Here is an 18,476-nt window from a genome sequence, read left to right as displayed (position 1 = left end):
CACTTTTCTTTGTTTGTTCTGCTTGAAATCCTTCTGATGTGCAACAAAGTTTTTTCCTTACTTGTTCTTTACAGTCTTTAAGCATTCAAAACAGCTAATTTTTAATGCTTGAAAGCATTTTTGATGAATCATATAGCAGGCTTATTTACTTCTATCCTTAGAAGGATGTCAGTCTGTATAAATAAGGCTTTATGGCTCACACAAGCCACATAGACAGATTACTGTTACAGCTTTTGCTCCCAAGATTGATTCTAATTAATGCACTTTTTGTACTAATATATTAAACATGTCATGCATAGCCATGAAATATTATTTAATTTCATGATGTAAGTCATTTTTCTGGCAGAAGAAAGATTGAAATGCCTTGTGAAATTTGCATATGACACGCCCACATTAATGTGCACCCTCACCATCAGTGAGGTAACGTTTCAGAACAATCCGTACTTCACAGAGACCGTTATTTCATCAGGAAAATTTGCTCTTTTAGTATTTGTCCAGTTGGGTCCTGTATTGCTCAGGACCCCTTCTCTTACCTGGTTTAAAGACAGATTTATTTATTTCCCGTGCTTGAAATCTTTCAAAAAGTTCATTTGGTTAATGTCTGGCATGGTTCTTCCTTTTTTGGTGATAATACAGGTCACAGTAGATTCTGAAAATTTTCAAAGCTTCCTGGATGTTCCTGTGCATTACTAATATTTATACTGCATTAAAAATAAGTATATGTCAGAATATGCAATAAAAACAAGCCTGGTTTGAGTTGATAGGATAGCTATGTATGTATGTAACCTCTCTTTACAGCCATGCTGAGCAGTAAAGCATCTCAGAAAGCACTGTGGTTCATCCCAGTAAAGAACAAGAATCTCAGGCTATAATAGTGTTCCCTAAACCTGAAACTCACTAAAACTAGGATAACTAAAGACTGAAAAAAGAAGTAAGCAGGCTGCTTGGGTGTTACGTAATAACGTGAATAAACAAGTATACAGGCGTATCAAACAGCTGACTGAGAAAATAACAACAATGATTCCCAAAAATAACATGCGGTCATCTATAGTAAAGTAATGGCTTTGATAGTGATAACGAAGGGTCATTAAATTTGACACGCCCACTTCTTAACTCATGAGGATGTTGTCATTATTATTACTGTGTACCTTGTAGAAGAATTGGCACATCAATAAGACTTTTATCTTGTTGGAAGATTTCTGTGTTTATCCAGAACAACCCTTGGTTAAAGCAACACTCAGAGTTTCAAATGGGTATACTTTCTACGTACCATTGTTTTTTTTAGAGGTAATGTTTTCTTTATGTCTTAGGATCATGACAGGAGCTGAGGCTGCATATGATCCCACCCACATTGCTGCGGATGTATATGGTAGATGACAAGTACAAAGAGATGCTGCGGGTCATCTGTAGGTCATCTGCATTGACTTTAAAACAATAATGAGTCATGTGACAAACCCACAACCAAATTCATCACTGAGGTTCCTTTGTAGAGCAAATCCTATTTCAATAAGACCTTTGTCCTGAAAATATCCTGCGATAATTCAGATCCCCAACCATTGTATTAAAAACAAACACAAAAGGACCTTATTATTCTAGCATTTGTTCCAATAACCCTAGTTTTCTCCTACAGCTTCATACTTTTTCTATAACAGTCAGAGTCTCTAAAGAACTCTGACCGTAGAGAGAAGAGTTTTATGTGCAGCATAGACTCACAATTATGGTATTATTAGTACGTGAGACAGAGAGTGTTTCGTTAAGCCTTGTCTTAACGCCTTCGCCTTGTGCTTCAAACAGAGCTGCCAAGATTGTGCATGACTTAAACACAGTCAAGTTTTTTTTTTCCTTTTGTGCGTCTCAGTTTATTTCGATCACAAGCATAACTTGACAAGCTGACACGTTCTCTATGAGCGGAAACAGAAGCTGACACAAAAATGACAGCGGTATAGAACAAATACAAAAACGACATGAGTCATGGTCGATGCTTTTGATAACGGTGAAGGTTGTAATTTGCATATGACGTGCCTACAAACTTCAGCATCAATGAAGTAACCTCAGAACAATTCATACTTAACTCAGGGCTTTATAATAGGAGAGAAAAAAATTAATTTCACTGATTTAGATTGAGATCTAGTTTTTCATCAAGGCTAAAAGTAGGATGAAAGGTTAAGATATTTCATTTCTATCAACTATGAATCTATTTCTAATAGATTAGAGTTTAGTATTGTGTTAACAGCGCATTTCAGAATTTTATGGTAGAACGACCTACTGATACAAAACAGTTCAGTTTGGAGAATTTTATTACATTTTGATTACCATATTTTTTTCTAGCATGTTTACACCCCATCGATCAGCGTGAATGGGCCACCACTGAACAATACATCTTTAGCAATGCAAATAATCCCCTGTATTACCAACAGACACAAATGGCCGAGGTCGCAGACAAGGTTAATTATAAAAACAATGCCACTGGCATTTGTGTTTCTAAATGCATTTAACATGGATGTCCTTTATTGTCCTTTGTATACAGTATCAATTTTTTAAAAAGAAAAAAACAAAACTATGCCACACGTTTGGCCCAAATTGTGCCATCATTTTTTTTAAAAAATAAAATAAAAAAAGAAAAATAATATATTGCTTAGTTTAACAAGGTAATTCACATAGTCACCGTCAACATAGCAACCTTGTACAATAACTAGCATTTACATAAAAATGAGTCTGTTTGAAAGATTTTTATTGTCCGGTTGTATTTTTAAGCCCCAAAATCAGCCTAATGATAGATATTTACAAGCTGTTCAAATTCTGTGAATAGATTTTGAAGAGCCTACAGTAAGAATGTCATTTAATTAACATTCATGGTCATTCATAAAAACATTGTTCTGTTTGAGCTGTTCCTGTTGTGAGCTTAGTATTTGTGATTAGGTTTCAAGAATGAAACTGTTAGTTTAATAAAGTTTGTACTTAATTAGATTTTACATAAAAAGCTACCAGGACTCCATTTGACTTTCTTAAGGTAAAGACGCTTCAGAGAAGAATTACAAGGACACACAGGAAATACAACAAAGACATGATTCGACAAGGATTAATTAAGACACGCCCCCAACCTACATGTGCTTCCTCACCGTCAGTGAGGTAACATTACAGAACAAACCCTACTTCACTGAGACCATCATGTAAACAGGAAAATTTGCTCTTTTAGTATTTGTCCAGTAGGGTCCTGTGATGTTCAGGACCCCATCTCTTACCTGGTTTAATGACAGATCTGTTTTCTTTCTCCTTTCATACTGTTTGCAGTCTTAAAAGCTTTGAAAGCATGTTAAATAAGACTATGTCCTGTACAGAGGAGGCTTTATGACTCACACAAGCTACATAGACAGATTACAGTTATGGCTTTTAAGCTATTATGGAGGGGTTTTTTGTTATCTTTTATAAATGTGTCGTGGTTTACCGGACTGATTATAGCTTAGTTGTAGATGGTCTTGATCTGATTGTTTCTTAGATAGTTGCGTAGTCTTAAAAGAGGTTAAGTTTAAATGTATGTAATAGGTCATCTCTACAGCAAGACTTTTTTTTATTCCAGCCTTGGAAGCATGTTGATCTGCGCATATTAAGCTTTATGACTTGTACAAGCTTCATAAACAAGACATCGTTACAGCTTTGGCCATCTTAGTAGTAGTAGTTATCGAAACTAAGTGGATCCAAACTATATTGTTTGAAAGTCATGTTGCTGATAAACAGAAAAATGCAGCATCAAGGCTGACTGGAGGACAAAGCTGTAGTGCACAACACCATGGCAGCTGATGACTGTGAACTCCCCAGACGACGGAGAAGACAATGAGAGCAACAGAAGGGGTGGTGAAGGGCACATTTAATGGTTTCTTGTAAAAATGGGGTATGATGTCAAACATATGGAAACAGCTGTGAAATATCTAAAATCACTGCGCCCCAACACTAACCACATTTTAGTTAATCAGTTCAGACAATTTCTAATAATGACTAGCTTATTTACCATCTGTGGTCTTTTTATTCAGTAGTTGCTGCCCATGACAGCACATGAGCAACGGTTCAACGTTCGGTCTGCACTAAAGCTTGTGGTTTGAGCTCCTTACAGAGCAGCCTATGACTTATCGTTAAAAGGTTGGGGGAAATTACAGAGGAAGTCAGCCAAATTTTTACTTTTGCTCATCTTGACTCAGTGCTGATGCTAACCACAGAAGTAAAAAACTTAAAAGAAAGGATGTAAAAGTAATATTTGCATAAGACACGCCCACAACCCTCACGACACAATCAGCTACCATCAGTGAGATGACATTACAGAATAATCCCTACTTCAGGGATGTTCCTATTTCTCTTGGAAAATTTGCTCTTTTAGTATTTGTCCAGTAGGGTCCTGAGATGTTCAGGACTCCGTCTTCTACTTTGTTGAAAGAAAGAATCAATCATGTTGTTATGGCTTCTAAAGTTTGTCTCCATCTTGTAGAAATTCTGAATATTCCTATAATTGTTTGGTTTACTTTATAACAGTTCATATATGTGTGTGTGTATATATGTTAAATTGGGTGTATTATAGTTTGGAATTTTGTTTATTTATGTTTATTATCAGTCCATTATAATGCTGACCTATTGACTGACTACCCAATATACCCAAAACTTTGGGCATCATGAACGTTCAATGACAAAACTTCGGACTGAAATCTACTAACGTCGGACTGAAAATTGACCCACAAAATGACAGATACCCCTAGTGACCTGTGTGTCAACAAAGTGATTTGTAGCTCAGTGGTAAACACTTTGGACTACTGATAGCACTGCCAATCTGCCACTGCTGGGCCCGTGAGTGAAGGTCCTTTACCCTTAACTGCTTAGTTGTATAAATGAGATAAATGTCCTTTCACTTCTATACTGTAAGTCTCTCTGGATAAGGGGGTTCTGCCAAATACCACAAAAAAAAGACTATCTACCACATAACTTATACTCTGAACATGTTTTACAGCTAGGATGCTTTTAGTCTCTCAAACATTTGTTGCACGGGGGGCACGGTGGCTTAGTGGTTAGCACGTTTGTCTCACACCTCCAGGGTCGGGGTTCGATTCCCGCCTCCGCCTTGTGTGTGTGGAGTTTGCATGTTCTCCCCGTGCCTCGGGGGTTTCCTCCGGGTACTCCGGTTTCCTCCCCCGGTCCAAAGACATGCATGGTAGGTTGATTGGCATCTCTGGAAAATTGTCCGTAGTGTGTGAGTGTGTGAGTGAATGAGAGTGTGTGTGTGTGTGTGTGCCGTGTGATGGGTTGGCACTCCGTCCAGGGTGTATCCTGCCTTGATGCCCGATGACGCCTGAGATAGCACAGGCTCCCCGTGACCCGAGGTAGTTCGGATAAGCGGAAAATTGGAAAATCGGAAAATTGGAAAATTTTAGTCCAGATTCAAAATGCCATAAAACTAAATATGTTTATTAAGTCTGTGGCTTAGATTCATTCGTTTTTATATGTATTAGCTCAATATTTTAAGAACAACATTTATTGAGATGTCATAATGGGCGGGGCATTATGTAATCTACATATGACACACCCACACCTAAATGTGCACAAGTTCACCATCAACATAGCAGCCTTACAGAACAGCCACCACTTACTAAGTTTTACACTTGTTCTATTAAAATGTGTGGGTTTTTTTTAGAGTCTTGGTGTTCTTAGGGTTCATCTATATTTGCTATTAGCTTTAGACTTCAGCAATAAAGATGTTATATCAAGTTTTTCTTTATTGTCAAGTCTTCCACATGTACAGTACATACATAGAGAACTGAAATTGCATTACTCTCAGTCCCAAGGTGCATACAGATAATATTGACAATAGAAATTAAATAAAGCAGCGCAAGCCATATGGCAGATAAAGTGCAAATGAGCAGACCAATGCTGCACAAAGTGACTGGTGCATGTTGTCGTATGTTAGTGGGAGGGAGGAGTGGAAGGACCTGGGGATGTGGGATCTGGAGTGGAGGGGTGGGTTCATAGATCTGTGATGCCCACTTCCCTTTTCTGCCCCAGGCACCACAGTAATATAAGCATCGGTATAACCTGCATGAAAAAGACACATAATTGAGTCAATAATGTTTCCAGATCGACTTACAATACAGCTCATTATATATAACTGAGCAATTGAGCGTTAAGGAGTCCAGCAGTGGCAACTCAGTGCACCAGGGATTCGAACTCCCAACCAACCGATCGGTAGTCCAACACCTTAACCACTAATCTACCACATCCTCCTAGACCACACATTATTACTAACTTCTCAGATTTTAACAACGAAGGAACAAATCTACATTTGAAACCCCATCTTTAGATCCATTCCTTAATAGGTATCTCTGTCCGTTCAAACAATTAGAAGCCTACTCTTGCATGAACAAAGCACTAAAAACAGATGCTGACACAATGGGAGAAAGCATTGACATGTCTAAACTTGACTTGAAGTGACTCTGCCCATTAATCAATGTTCCAGTCAACACACCTCCACTGATTTCCCAGCTCAGGTTTCTAAACTTCATTCACCTTTTCTACTACTTTAATCTGTTTGGTTCATAAAAAACACTTTTCTCGCCCATTAAGCTTATGGTTCTTGCTGTACTGACTGTTCCTTGGATTTATTAGATCAGACATTTCAACACATCAGCCATAATGGACCCACATGAAAACTCCATCTATTACCTTGCAGAACTTCAGTCCAACAAGACCTTAAGAGCTACTTCCTAACCAATAATTTGACAAAGTGCTCTAAAGTAGATGCTGTTCTCTGGTGGTAGCAGTACACTGTGCTCCTGAGAAATAAACAGGCTTGAAAGGACTGGAATGAGTTTGAGAGATGTGTATGAAGAAGTACAAAGCTTTAACAAGTTTTAAATCCCTTCTTTTTAACACCACAGTAGTGTTTCTTTAACACTACCTACTGTACTACATTTTGTCATAAATATCACTGTTGGATTTTAAAGCAATGCATTTTTTCAAATATACCCAAGATACTAAAATGAATTAACAAATCCAATTTGCCCATTTAGTATATTTTTACAATATTAATCTAGCTGAAAAAAATGTACCAAAAGTGTTTCCAAAAAGATTGCCAATGACCATGTTTAGCTATTATTTACCCTAAATTAGCAAACCAGCTAACAGAATCTGAACTCATTTAAAAACATACAGATGTGACTCTCTTTCATTATGTTGGCTTTGTAGAAGCCAACATTCTGTTTTCCTATTTAAGCTTAGACAAAAATTTATCAAGAGTAACTCCTCCTAGGGCTTTCAGACCACATGCACCAAATTTGGATATGTTGTACATCCTGGTCTGATGTTTGTTGCTATTACTTTTCTAAGCGATCCGAGTACCGGTACTTCCGGTACCGGGTCTCAAAGTGGCCTTTTTCCCCATAGACTCCCATTATAAACTTTGGAGGTTTATAACTGGGCAAGCTTTCGAACTATCTACACCAAACTCGGCCAGCTCCTTTAGGGTGATACTCTGAACAAAGTTTTAAATGGGTGTACCGACTGGCCTTCCGGTTGTCTTGCAGCCCCGTCCCACAAAATATGCAAAATCAAAAAACTTTTTACAACATGGACATGTGACATATCAAAACACTCAGAACAATGAGGGGAACTTCCTCACAGGTATTCTGATGACGTCACGTAAAAATACGAGTATTCGGATGACGTCACATGGGATTCGGATGACGTCACATGCCCGTCCCCACTCCAAATGTTTTGGCACCCTAGCTTTCTGTCCACTTGCCTCCAAACGTAACACTGATCCTTATGTCCGCCTCCAAAAAACACCGGCCTTTGCTAATACTTGCTTTGTCAAAGCCAACATCAAAGTTTGTCGTGACAAACTTTACAAATCTAGTTGAATATGTTGACCATTTTAAATAATGGCCTATTATTGATTAGGCTTATTATTATTTTTAATTTTTATTCATATTTCTTTTATCTTTATTTCTTTTTAATTTACATTCTTATTATTATTATTATTTAGTTATTTATTTTTATATATAAAGACTTGTAATTCCTATCTGAATTAATGGACAGCATGAATGCTACTCTAGGGATTTGTGAAGGTTAGGGTTTGTTCAATGTGATTATATTGTGGAAAATTGGAAAAATCAACAAAAATAAAAAAAAAATAAAAAATAAAAAAAAACGTAGACTTCTTATTACACAGGGACAAAACTTGGCTGTGTCTTTTAGTCCCTCTAACCTTGGCAATTGTATCTAAATATTATATAGGTGTGAAATCTGCATATGACACGCCCACTGCTTATCACGAGGTATACATGGTCACCATAAGTGCAACAACCTCACAGAACAACCACCATTCACGTGACTCAGTGATCTTATTAAAAAGTCTTGCACTTTGGGTTTTGTTTAGTAACTAACTAGTGAAAGACGAGCGTTATTTCGGTCTTGACTTTGCTTACTTTTGCTGGTTTATTAGTTTGTTAAAAATAAAGATGCAGCGTATCACAGGTGAGACATGAAAGTGACAAATTCAGAAAAATCTACACTTACATTATAGCATACTGTAATTGCTCCGTGTTGCTCCTCATTGGTGCAAAGCTTGGAAATACATTTTAAAACTTGCTACAGCAATAATAAAGAATAGTAACATTAAAGCTTTTTAATCTAGCCCAATTTATAAAGTGGTGAGTGGTCACAATACGATTACTACAATTTATGTATAAACACAAGATGGCGGCGTGTCCGTACGCAGCGGCCCACTGCTCTGCAAGTTTTGGCGGCTATTTTTTTGTATGTTTTTATTTTTTTACTGTATTAGTTGTTTTGTACATATTCCCTCATGGAGATTTTCTATCACAAGCACTTTTATCAGTGGACAGACCTTTCTGATCTCTTATTTATGCCAATAAATAATAGTCAATAGACTCTAGAAAGGGGGCACGGTGGCTTAGTGGTTAGCACATTCGCTTCACACCTCCAGGGTTGGGGGTTCGAATCCCGCCTCCGCCTTGTGTGTGTGTGGAGTTTGCATGTTCTCCCCCTGCCTCGGGGTTTCCTCCGTGTACTCCGGTTTCCTCCCCCGGTCCAAAGACATGCATGGTACAGTAGGTTGATTGGGATCTCTGGAAAATTGTCCGTAGTGTGTGATTGCGTGAGTGAATGAGAGTGTGTGTGTGCCCTGCAATGGGTTGGCACTTCGTCCAGGGTGTATCCTGCCTTGATGCCCGATGACGCCTGAGATAGGCACAGGCTCCCCGTGACCCGAGGTAGTTCGGATAAGCGGTAGAAAATGAGTGAGTGAGTGAGAGAGACTCTAGAAAGTGTTTTATTATTATTCACTTAATATTAAAGAAAGGGTTCAACCACATTGTGTCACAGGATTAATTCACATTCAAATGGATAAAAATAAATACCAGAAATATTTAAACCATTAACATTTATTGACCTAGTCATGACCAGCATCTGTGGTTTACTCTCAGGAATGAAGGTAGGCTGCTTGATTTCTTTTACACTGCAGTAGTCCAACAGCAAAGTGTGTGTACGGTTTCTCATGAGCTCAGCAGACGTTTGCAGCATTCATAAAATCAGAATATGTTATGAGGTAGTTAGTGAGGCAGCAGAATGCCGCTCAGTAACAGCTTTAATTCACATTTAAGTTTCACTGCAGCCATGAAGCTGAGCTTTGTGTTCTGGCTTAGAATGTGACATTTTACTTCCTGTCTGGAAGAGAGTGACAGGAAGTGATGAGCCAATGGTGAAGCAGCTGGTATGATGTTTATGTAGCTTTTGTAGTTGACCTAGAAAATGACAAAATGTCATGTCATGTCATATAGTGGTTGATAGTATTTATTTATTTATTGAAAATACATTTAGGGTTGTAGATATTAACCTTTTTTACATGCAACGCTAATTGTGGTCATGATCACTATTGGAATAACACCAACTCAATTTAAATCGCAGTAACGTGAGTAAAACATAGTTTTATAGCTTCTCGTAAATTTCTGGTAGTATATAAAAATCTAAAATACATAATCATTGTTATGTGTCTCGTTGTGTCACTAATCAAAGGGAAGTCAACAATTCAGGCCATTTCACCTCGTAATTTAGAAAGAAAACCTAATTTGTGACTAAACAGAAACAGTTTAGAGATGGGTTAAGAGCTTCTTTCACATGCGCATCATTAACTGAGCAGCAGGAAAGTAAAGAGATGCACTTGAACCAGTGATGTCACTGAGAAAGGCCAGCAGGGGTGCATGGGAAACTCCAGGGGGGTTACGCATTTAAATGTGCCGAGGCCAGCTGTGCAACTCAATGTGCTAAAGGCCTGGTGGTGCAAAACAGGATGTGAGCCAGCCAATCACGGCTTCCAGGCAGGAGGCGCCCCTTATACATACGCTAATAAGGCTTTCACCCTGTGCCCAGTCATTGCAGAGAAAGGGGATGCTTTGTCGATAGCGCTGAAGTATTTGGAATTCTAATTTTGAATCCTTGAATTTCCTGATAATCTGGGTCTCTCTCTCTCTCTCTCTCTCTCTCTCTCTCTCTCTCTCAAGCTACACATGTTAATTCTCCTCTCCGTACCTGACCGATCTATCCTGATGCCGGATGTAAAGTTTCCCGTGTCTGACACTGGACTCTGGAGCACAGTTTTCACACACACACACACACACACACACACACACACACACTAAGGAGGATGGTTAGCATTGTTGGGTTGTCAAGTTTTAAAATCCACTGTTAAATGCCACTTTCCTAACATCAAGCTAAAAGAAGCCCTTCCCGAGACGCTCGGAAATACGCTGTGCCAAGCATCATTACAACACTGGGTATTGCGCGTTGTGGTCAATTGGGACTACAGAGTGTCCTAAAAGTCTGCATACATAACATAACATAACATAACAGCTTTTAGCAAATATTAGCTTTACTCAAAAATCATAATCTCTATAGCTGCCATTTCTTTAAACTTTCGCTCCGAGTCTGGTTTGCGACAACTTGCCCATGTAGTCATGAAAATGATTTCAATACAATTTTCTTCTTGAAATCTGTCCGAAAAATACATAATATAAAGTAGGTATGAAAATGTTTTGGTGAATATTGGTGTTCATTTCCCTGCGAATTGAGATTTCTGGGACACCCTGTAGAATGAACCATATTTTCAGGAAGGGTGCCAATAATTATGTAGGACACTGTTCTTTTAAAATCGCAAGGCTGTGTCTGTGTTTTTGAATGTATATATATATTGCAACCAAAGACGGCACCAGAGATACGCCGCTGTTAGTAGTAACCGTGTTATTTTTCTCTCTTGTCTCCTTATCTACTGGAAGCATCATCCCACTCCTTTAGTGGTGCATGATGGGACAGGTTCTCGTGAAGCATCCACTCATGTACATGCCATTTGTTTTGCAAATAGTCCGTTCGGTTTCTCACACTGTGAATGACAGTAATGTGATGACACTCAGTAATCGTCTAAAATAGCCCATTTGAGACACAGCCAGAATCCGTCCAGAAGCCGGATTGAAATCGACTGTCTCTGTTGAGCAATTTTACAGAAGCCGTTCAAGACCCTGTTACGTCTAGCGTCAAGCCTTGACGTGAATAGACACTGTGGAAAAATAATGATTACGCCATAGCAGGTTTTTTTGTTGCCAAGGAAAAAAACAGCTTTATGCAATCTGAGACAAAGTCAAATCTGCACATTGATATAAACCTGTATTCTTACATTGACTCTATAAACACCCCTTAAAACACCCCTTCTATATTATGTCTGAGTCCGCACACACACACACACACACACACACACAAACACACACACACACACAAACACACAAACACACACACACACACTCGTTTATTTAGTGTACACAGATGTGCCTCTATTAAGACGTCTGTTTGCGCCGAATTCTTTCAACTGGAACGAGAGGCAAAACTGGTCATGTGGAGATCAGATGTAGAAAGAGAGAGAGGTTTTTCCTCATCAGAGAGCTGTAAGTCCAAAGCTGCATCTGCAGTGAGTTGCGGCGTATCATAGAGACACCCCTGCACCAACAGAGCTGGCTTTGTGAAGCGTTTTTCAGTGGGAGTGAGAGCACTTCCTTGCCCCTACGCAGTGTGGGAGGAAGAGAAAAAACAGAATGAGAGCTGCTCTCGGTGTTCTAGCGGACGTCACCGGCTTGGCTAGAAGAGAGAGAAAGTGGGATTGTGTAATGCCAAAAAAGAAGAAGAGGAAGAAGAAGAAGAACCAAGTGTTATTAAACTGTCTATTTGCAGATCGTTTCGGTTACAAGAGTTATATCCTGTAGCCATTGCCGTGTACGATCTCGATCGGTTGTGTGACTAAACTGTGAATTCCTGACCTTTATATACACATATATTCTGATCAAGTAAACTAGGGTGTGTGTGCAAAAATGTTCCTAAAACAGACCTGGAATTAAGCTGTAATTAGAAATGGGGCTTCAATCAGTTCGAGAGATGCACGTGGGCCAACCTTACAGCTGAGACATATTAAGCATGTTTATACTGCTCTTGCTACAGTAAACATCTAAAGCACCTGTGTGTGTGTGTGTGTGTGTGTCTGTGTGTGTGTGTGTGTGTGTGTGTGTGTGTGTGTGTGTGTGTGTGTGTGTGTGTGTCTGTAGCTGTGGCTCTGTGAATGCAGTCGTGTCCTGGGAAATGTACGAAATGCAATCTGCATAAAATACAAATTTCAATACAGAAATTTGAGCTAGTGGTTTAACTCAGTGGTTAAGATGTTGATCAAATCCCATAACCACAAATCTGCCACTGCTGGGCCCCTGAGCAAAGCCCCTAACCTTCAACTATCCCACTGTATAAATGTGATTAGTGGCAGTGGCTCTGGATAAGGGCATCTTCCAAATGTGCAATCTTTTGTGCTATTAGATGCCACCTGGGATTTTGTGGGCAAATACAAAATGTCATCATCACACTGAACTGATTAACGGTAATATAATCAGATTTCCTACATCACTCTACGCCATTCAGTCTAGTCATTAGGAACTTGTTTATATTAAGTTCATTACAAGCAACAAAATCACGTTTTTATTTTATTTATTCCTCTATTAGATGTGTCAGAACCTTGGAACAGTCAGAGATAAAGAAGTGACATTACATTTTCTGACGCATGTAGCGTCTTCAAGTTGGAGGGTTTGTGCCTTTTCTTTAAACAGACATCTGTTTGGTTTTGGTTTGACCTTGAAGACGGGAAGACAAAGAGCAGTTGGCGGAAGAACGACTGTTTCTAGCTGCCGGAACAAACATTTTTTCTTTAACTTTCATGGGCATTCCGCAACATTTATTGGAATGGATAAAGGTACGATGTGTCGTTCTATAATAAGTAAAGATTCACTAGCGCTGGGAAGCCGCCGTGGCAGAAGAGGCGCAAAAACATTAAGATTAGCTGTTATTGAATAAAATGAAACTCATAGTGCCTAGAATATAAACATTTAGGAATGTGTTGTAAATTCAAAGCTCTGCCTGTACAGGCTAAAATTACAATCCTGATGTTTTCTAACAGTTATTTAAAACACAGCCATGATTATTTATTCAGACTCTAATCACTAATCAATAACAAATAATGAATTTATGTGCTACTTTCATATGATTCCACGTATGCACGCCGTACCCGTGAGACGTACTGATATGTGCAACCTTTATGAACAACCCAGTGTGCGCGCCATCGGCTTGTATCGTTAAACCACAGGTTTTACCAGTACATTACTGTTTACTGCAACAAGTGACCCAGATTCTTAATGCACCCTACACTTCGTCACACAAAAGTCATGCAGGTTTCAGGAAAGTGTCTGGACTCCACCGAACCGCACTGCTGCAACGTTGCCAAGAACCACATTAACCCCCTAAAACACGTGTGGCATTCACACTGATGCGATGAGTCACCACAGGGGAACGCAGACAGCATAGTGAACGTGACAGCGGGACAGTGTCGAGTAGTGCACGACGTTCTTGTCTCAACTCAACACAAGATAATCTCAGTCACCTTAATAGAGCCGAAGACATGAAGCAAATTGTGGTATAAATCAGGTACTTGGTTCAAAGAGAAAGTGTGACAGGCCAAGTGGAAAGTAGATAAAAAAAAGGGAAGGATGTGATGTGTTTAAGTAGAACGTGCAATAGTTCGTCATGCGTGTCTCCTCTTTACACTGAGCACTGAGAGCGACGACCGTCGGCAAAGAGGAAGCAGCAGGCTGATTTTCAGTATTGCCGTTTTTTTGCAATTTAATTCTTTGACAATTCAGAAAAATTCTGAAAATTTTTCAATTTGTAAATATACAGTAACAGGAGCAGGTTTGTTCATCCTGTGAAAGCTTGATGGTCATTTACGTAACACAGTGTATATTGAGTGTAGTATTCACCGTATTTTCAATTCCTAAATTATTGGCACCCTTCAATAGAATGGCTGTTATTTATAGCACTGTACGCATTGAACGAAAATAAAGACACAGTGTTAAAAAAAACAATTTGGGGTTAACAATAAAACGTCCCTAAAATGACAAAAATATAACCTCAGACGCATGCAGAAAAGTCAGAAACAGAATCATGTCAATCTCCAGGTTGAAATCTCGTGAAACCGTGCTGTCTGAATTAAAGAACAAGCAAAGAAACTTTAAAAATGTTCCATGTTGAGACGGATCAAGACCTCCAACCTTATTAGACGTCACAGGAACGATGGGGTGATGGTCATATACAACTTATATAATGTATATTTTTTATCATTTTATCGAGTGCTCATTTACATAAAGTGTGTCGTGGGCTTTTGATAAAGTACGGTGGTGTAGTGGTTTGGCACGTGGTTAGCACTGTTGCACCTTCAGGGTTGGGGGTTCAACCTTTCGCTTCCATCCTTTGTGTGTGGAATTTGCATGTTCTCCTAATGCTTCAGGGGTTTCCTCTCTCAGTCCAAAGACGTGTGTTGTACACTGATTAGCATCTCTAAATTTCCTGTAGTGTGTGTGTGAGGTTGGCACCCTGTCCAGTTGGCACTCCGAGGATTCCATAGGACAGGCTCCGAGTTCCCCAAGAGCCGATGAAGGATAGGTTTTACAGAAAGTTATTAAACTACGATCTCTGGATTACAGCTTATTTCTCGGTACTACTCTGATCAAGAACAGAGCACATAGGGGGAAATAACAGGGAGATTCAACGTCGGAAAGTTGTGAGGAAATTTTCTGGTGAGAAGAAAACAAAAATTTGTCCTGAGCAAATGTTTCACATTGTGAACTGAATATTAAAGTCCCAATTACTGAAAAAAATAACCATAAGTGTCTGAAATGCATGAAAGTGGTAATGGGTCATGACTGCGTGTAGCACCTTGCTCAAAACTCGCCAGTGACGCAGTAAACAAAGACTGCATTAACAAGAGCAAGTTCTACCCACAAGTGGGTTGTGAGCTGGTCTCCAGATAAGAAGGACACAATGAACTGGGTTGTTGATTGGAGGATCAGTGTTCAAGCACCAGCACTGCCAAACTGCCACTGTTAGGCCCTTAACCCTTACTGCTCCAGTTGCTCATGGCTGACCCTGTGCTCTGACCCAGACCTCAAAAGTTGGGACATGTGAAGAAAGACACTGTGCTGCAATGTATATATATATGACACAAATAAAGGCCTTTCTGTTTTGTAGAAATAGCTGTTATTTTCCTCAGGATTTCAGTGATTTCAGTATAAGCTTAATGCTGCATTTGAATAAAACCCATAAATTGGAATTTCCTGCCTTAGACTGGGAAAAAAACATCGAAAACACCACGTCGACTTGAAATTTCTAATCAGAAACACAGATATCAATCAGGCGATGTCAACTCAAAATGGCAGCTGAAAGAAACAACGGTAAACAAAGCCACAATTCTTACCTTTAAATGCCTTCTGCTTAGACAAAAATGTTCTGTAGATCAATCAACATAAAGCCATGTATGAGCTTGTACAGTCTGTAACACTGACTATAGAGTAAATATACATCACTCATCATTGCTAGCTAGCTCGCTTGTTGCTTCCAAAAAAAAAAAAAAAATGAACATTTGAGACGTCTATAGTTTTTCTCCCCACTTTGTAGCTCATAGACACAGAGGTCGAAAACAATGTAATACAGCTTTTGAGGTAAAACAGCCCAGTTCACACTTGGTATATGTAGCTATAGAATTTAATAAACCATTCAAGTCAAAGAATCGTAAGCGTTAATCGTGATCTCAGTTCTAAGAAAAAAAAAACCATACAAACAAGGAATCATTCAGCAATCGTTAAAATGCATTTACCAACTAACATTTTGATCGGCTACATTTCCATTTCCATTAACACGATCTGAAAACCAGTATTAAACATTATTTATACGTGTATTACAGTATTAATGTTAATGAAGAATAACGAATCAGTGTTAGGAAAGTATAAAAGCATCTCCTTTTTCATACAGAGAGAGTCAACAACAGCCCAACAAAGGCTGCTGAAATTCCCTGGGGAACAACTGAGCAGTTAATGACATCTCATGAGATTCTGCCTAGAAGTTGTTTCAGGTCGAAACTCATCAAAAAAAAAAGGCCTGACCTTCAGGGAAAGTATTTTTCTGGACTTTGAAAGAACAGCACTAATTATTCACATGGATGTGATTTTTATGTATATTATTCTGTGTGATTTTTTTATGTATACTACTCAATGTCTAAGAAACAAATAAAGAGCTATTCAAACCACAATTGTACAAGAAGTTTTAATGAAAATACTTAAACTTAAACGCTGTATATCTTAGTTTCTCAACTCAAGTGATCAGATGACCTGCAGTTTGCTCTTCCACAGTTTCTTCAACAAACGTCACAACAAACGTGACCCAACTCACAAAAGGCTTACTAAGCAGAGTCGATTGTCTGTTTCTTTATTTTCTGTTGTAACCAAATGCAACACATGAACAAGCTTATTATTCATGAATTACGTGCTAATAATGATCGATTGCGACACGTACTACTCTCTCTAACATGCGTGATACATGTGTCACAGCTAGAAGGCATGAAGTATGACGACACTGAAGAAAGACTTATTGCAAAATTTGCCTTTTTCTTTACGGTTAAAAGAAGAACTACGAATAAGCATGTCGTACTTTTTTTAAATAAAAGAAAATTATTATTACTGACATATTGACATAAGTCAGTTTCTTTTATGTTCTAGTTTCACTTTGGTTTCCAACTATGTCCACAATTCCAGTTGAAAATCTCCTCTACCTAAAGATAGCGGTGAAGCAGTGCAACTCTCTCACTCGCTCATCTGCTCAATCATTAGCTTCCAGAGCTTCATGCTAATAGCGGAGTCGACAGCATCGTGCTTGCCAACTAGCCGAGCTGAGTCTCGGACCTAACTCAAAGTAACTGCACTGTACAGCTGCGGTGTGTTCTGGAAGATGTTGTATGTCAGTGGAAAATCTTACCCTTTGTTTTTAACATGCTTTTTACATTTACTGTCATCTACATCTTTTACTTAGGCATAACATGTACTTTGTATATTTCCTTTTTTCTATTTTTTAAACCATATTGTTAACTTCTTCCTGTGTTATGTTAAAATGTTGGACAATATTGCACATATTTGTATAATATGCATTTTTTAAAGTTTATATATATATATATATATATATATATAAAACAGGGAAGAAAGTGCTAGTTGAAGTGTTTCATGAATAAGTAGATCTTCAACCGTCATTTGAAAGTAGCCAGTGTTATTGTGGTATCTTATGTATGTAACATACTCATCCCTTTTATTTTATGTCGCTACCTTTACTTTTCTACAACAGCATCTTTGATAATGTGTAAACATGAAAGCTTGCGCATATGACTAGCTTGTCTTATGTGCATATGACAAATGTCTTCAGGAAATCAGTCGAGCCAATTGAGTAAGCTTCAACCGGACAATCAAATAAAAAAAGGTAGGGGACATTTTTTAAAATTTCCCGTGTTTACATGTGCGTTATTAAAGATTTGTTTGGGGATAGAATTATGGGTTTGACATTTGAATGAACTCATTGACTCCCTCAGGCCACTCCCTTAACCCCGCCCATTTTCATGAAGTCCCACCCACAGTATCAGATGGTAGAGATTAATATCTACAAAATGACTGACTGGGGAAAACACAAACAAGCCTTCCTAAAGTCAGTTTTCTCAACCAATTAATAAACTTTTTTTAAGGCCTTGTGCTTACTCCACAGTTTTTAATCTTGTTTTAGAAATCTTTCAGGTTATTTCTAAATACATATGGAATAAAAACAACGCCCACTGAACCTTTAAGTGGGTGAAACTGGATTTTTAGGAACCTGAAGAAAGGGAATTTAGTTTCAGGGCTAAAAGAGGAAGTGAAAATCCACAAGAAAATTCAATCTCTACTCTATGCAAATGAGAAGATGGGATCAGACCTTCAATACTTTTATCTTTATATTTAATATTTAGATTTAAGAGTCTACTGAGGGTTACTGGTTAAACG

The 18,476-nt window shown here is 38.5% G+C and overlaps 1 protein-coding gene and 3 non-coding genes across 4 annotated transcripts in view; 3 read left to right on the top strand and 1 right to left on the bottom strand.

Annotated features, from left to right (window-relative positions):
- Window positions 1-18,476, bottom strand: part of dennd5a (DENN/MADD domain containing 5A) — a 50,627-nt gene that overhangs the window by 31,354 nt on the left and 797 nt on the right. The window lies entirely within an intron of this gene.
- LOC132857157 (U7 small nuclear RNA) lies at window positions 470-526 on the top strand. The gene has a single exon (XR_009649495.1). It is a non-coding gene; the product is annotated as a U7 small nuclear RNA (small nuclear RNA).
- LOC132857151 (U7 small nuclear RNA) lies at window positions 3,179-3,235 on the top strand. Its single transcript, XR_009649494.1, has one exon. It is a non-coding gene; the product is annotated as a U7 small nuclear RNA (small nuclear RNA).
- LOC132857175 (U7 small nuclear RNA) lies at window positions 4,352-4,409 on the top strand. The gene has a single exon (XR_009649499.1). It is a non-coding gene; the product is annotated as a U7 small nuclear RNA (small nuclear RNA).

This window comes from Tachysurus vachellii, chromosome 1, assembly GCF_030014155.1.
Source record: "Tachysurus vachellii isolate PV-2020 chromosome 1, HZAU_Pvac_v1, whole genome shotgun sequence".
NCBI classification, from domain to species: domain Eukaryota; kingdom Metazoa; phylum Chordata; class Actinopteri; order Siluriformes; family Bagridae; genus Tachysurus; species Tachysurus vachellii.
The sequence above is the reverse complement of the archived record's forward strand: the minus strand, read 5'-3'. Positions and strand labels throughout refer to the sequence as shown.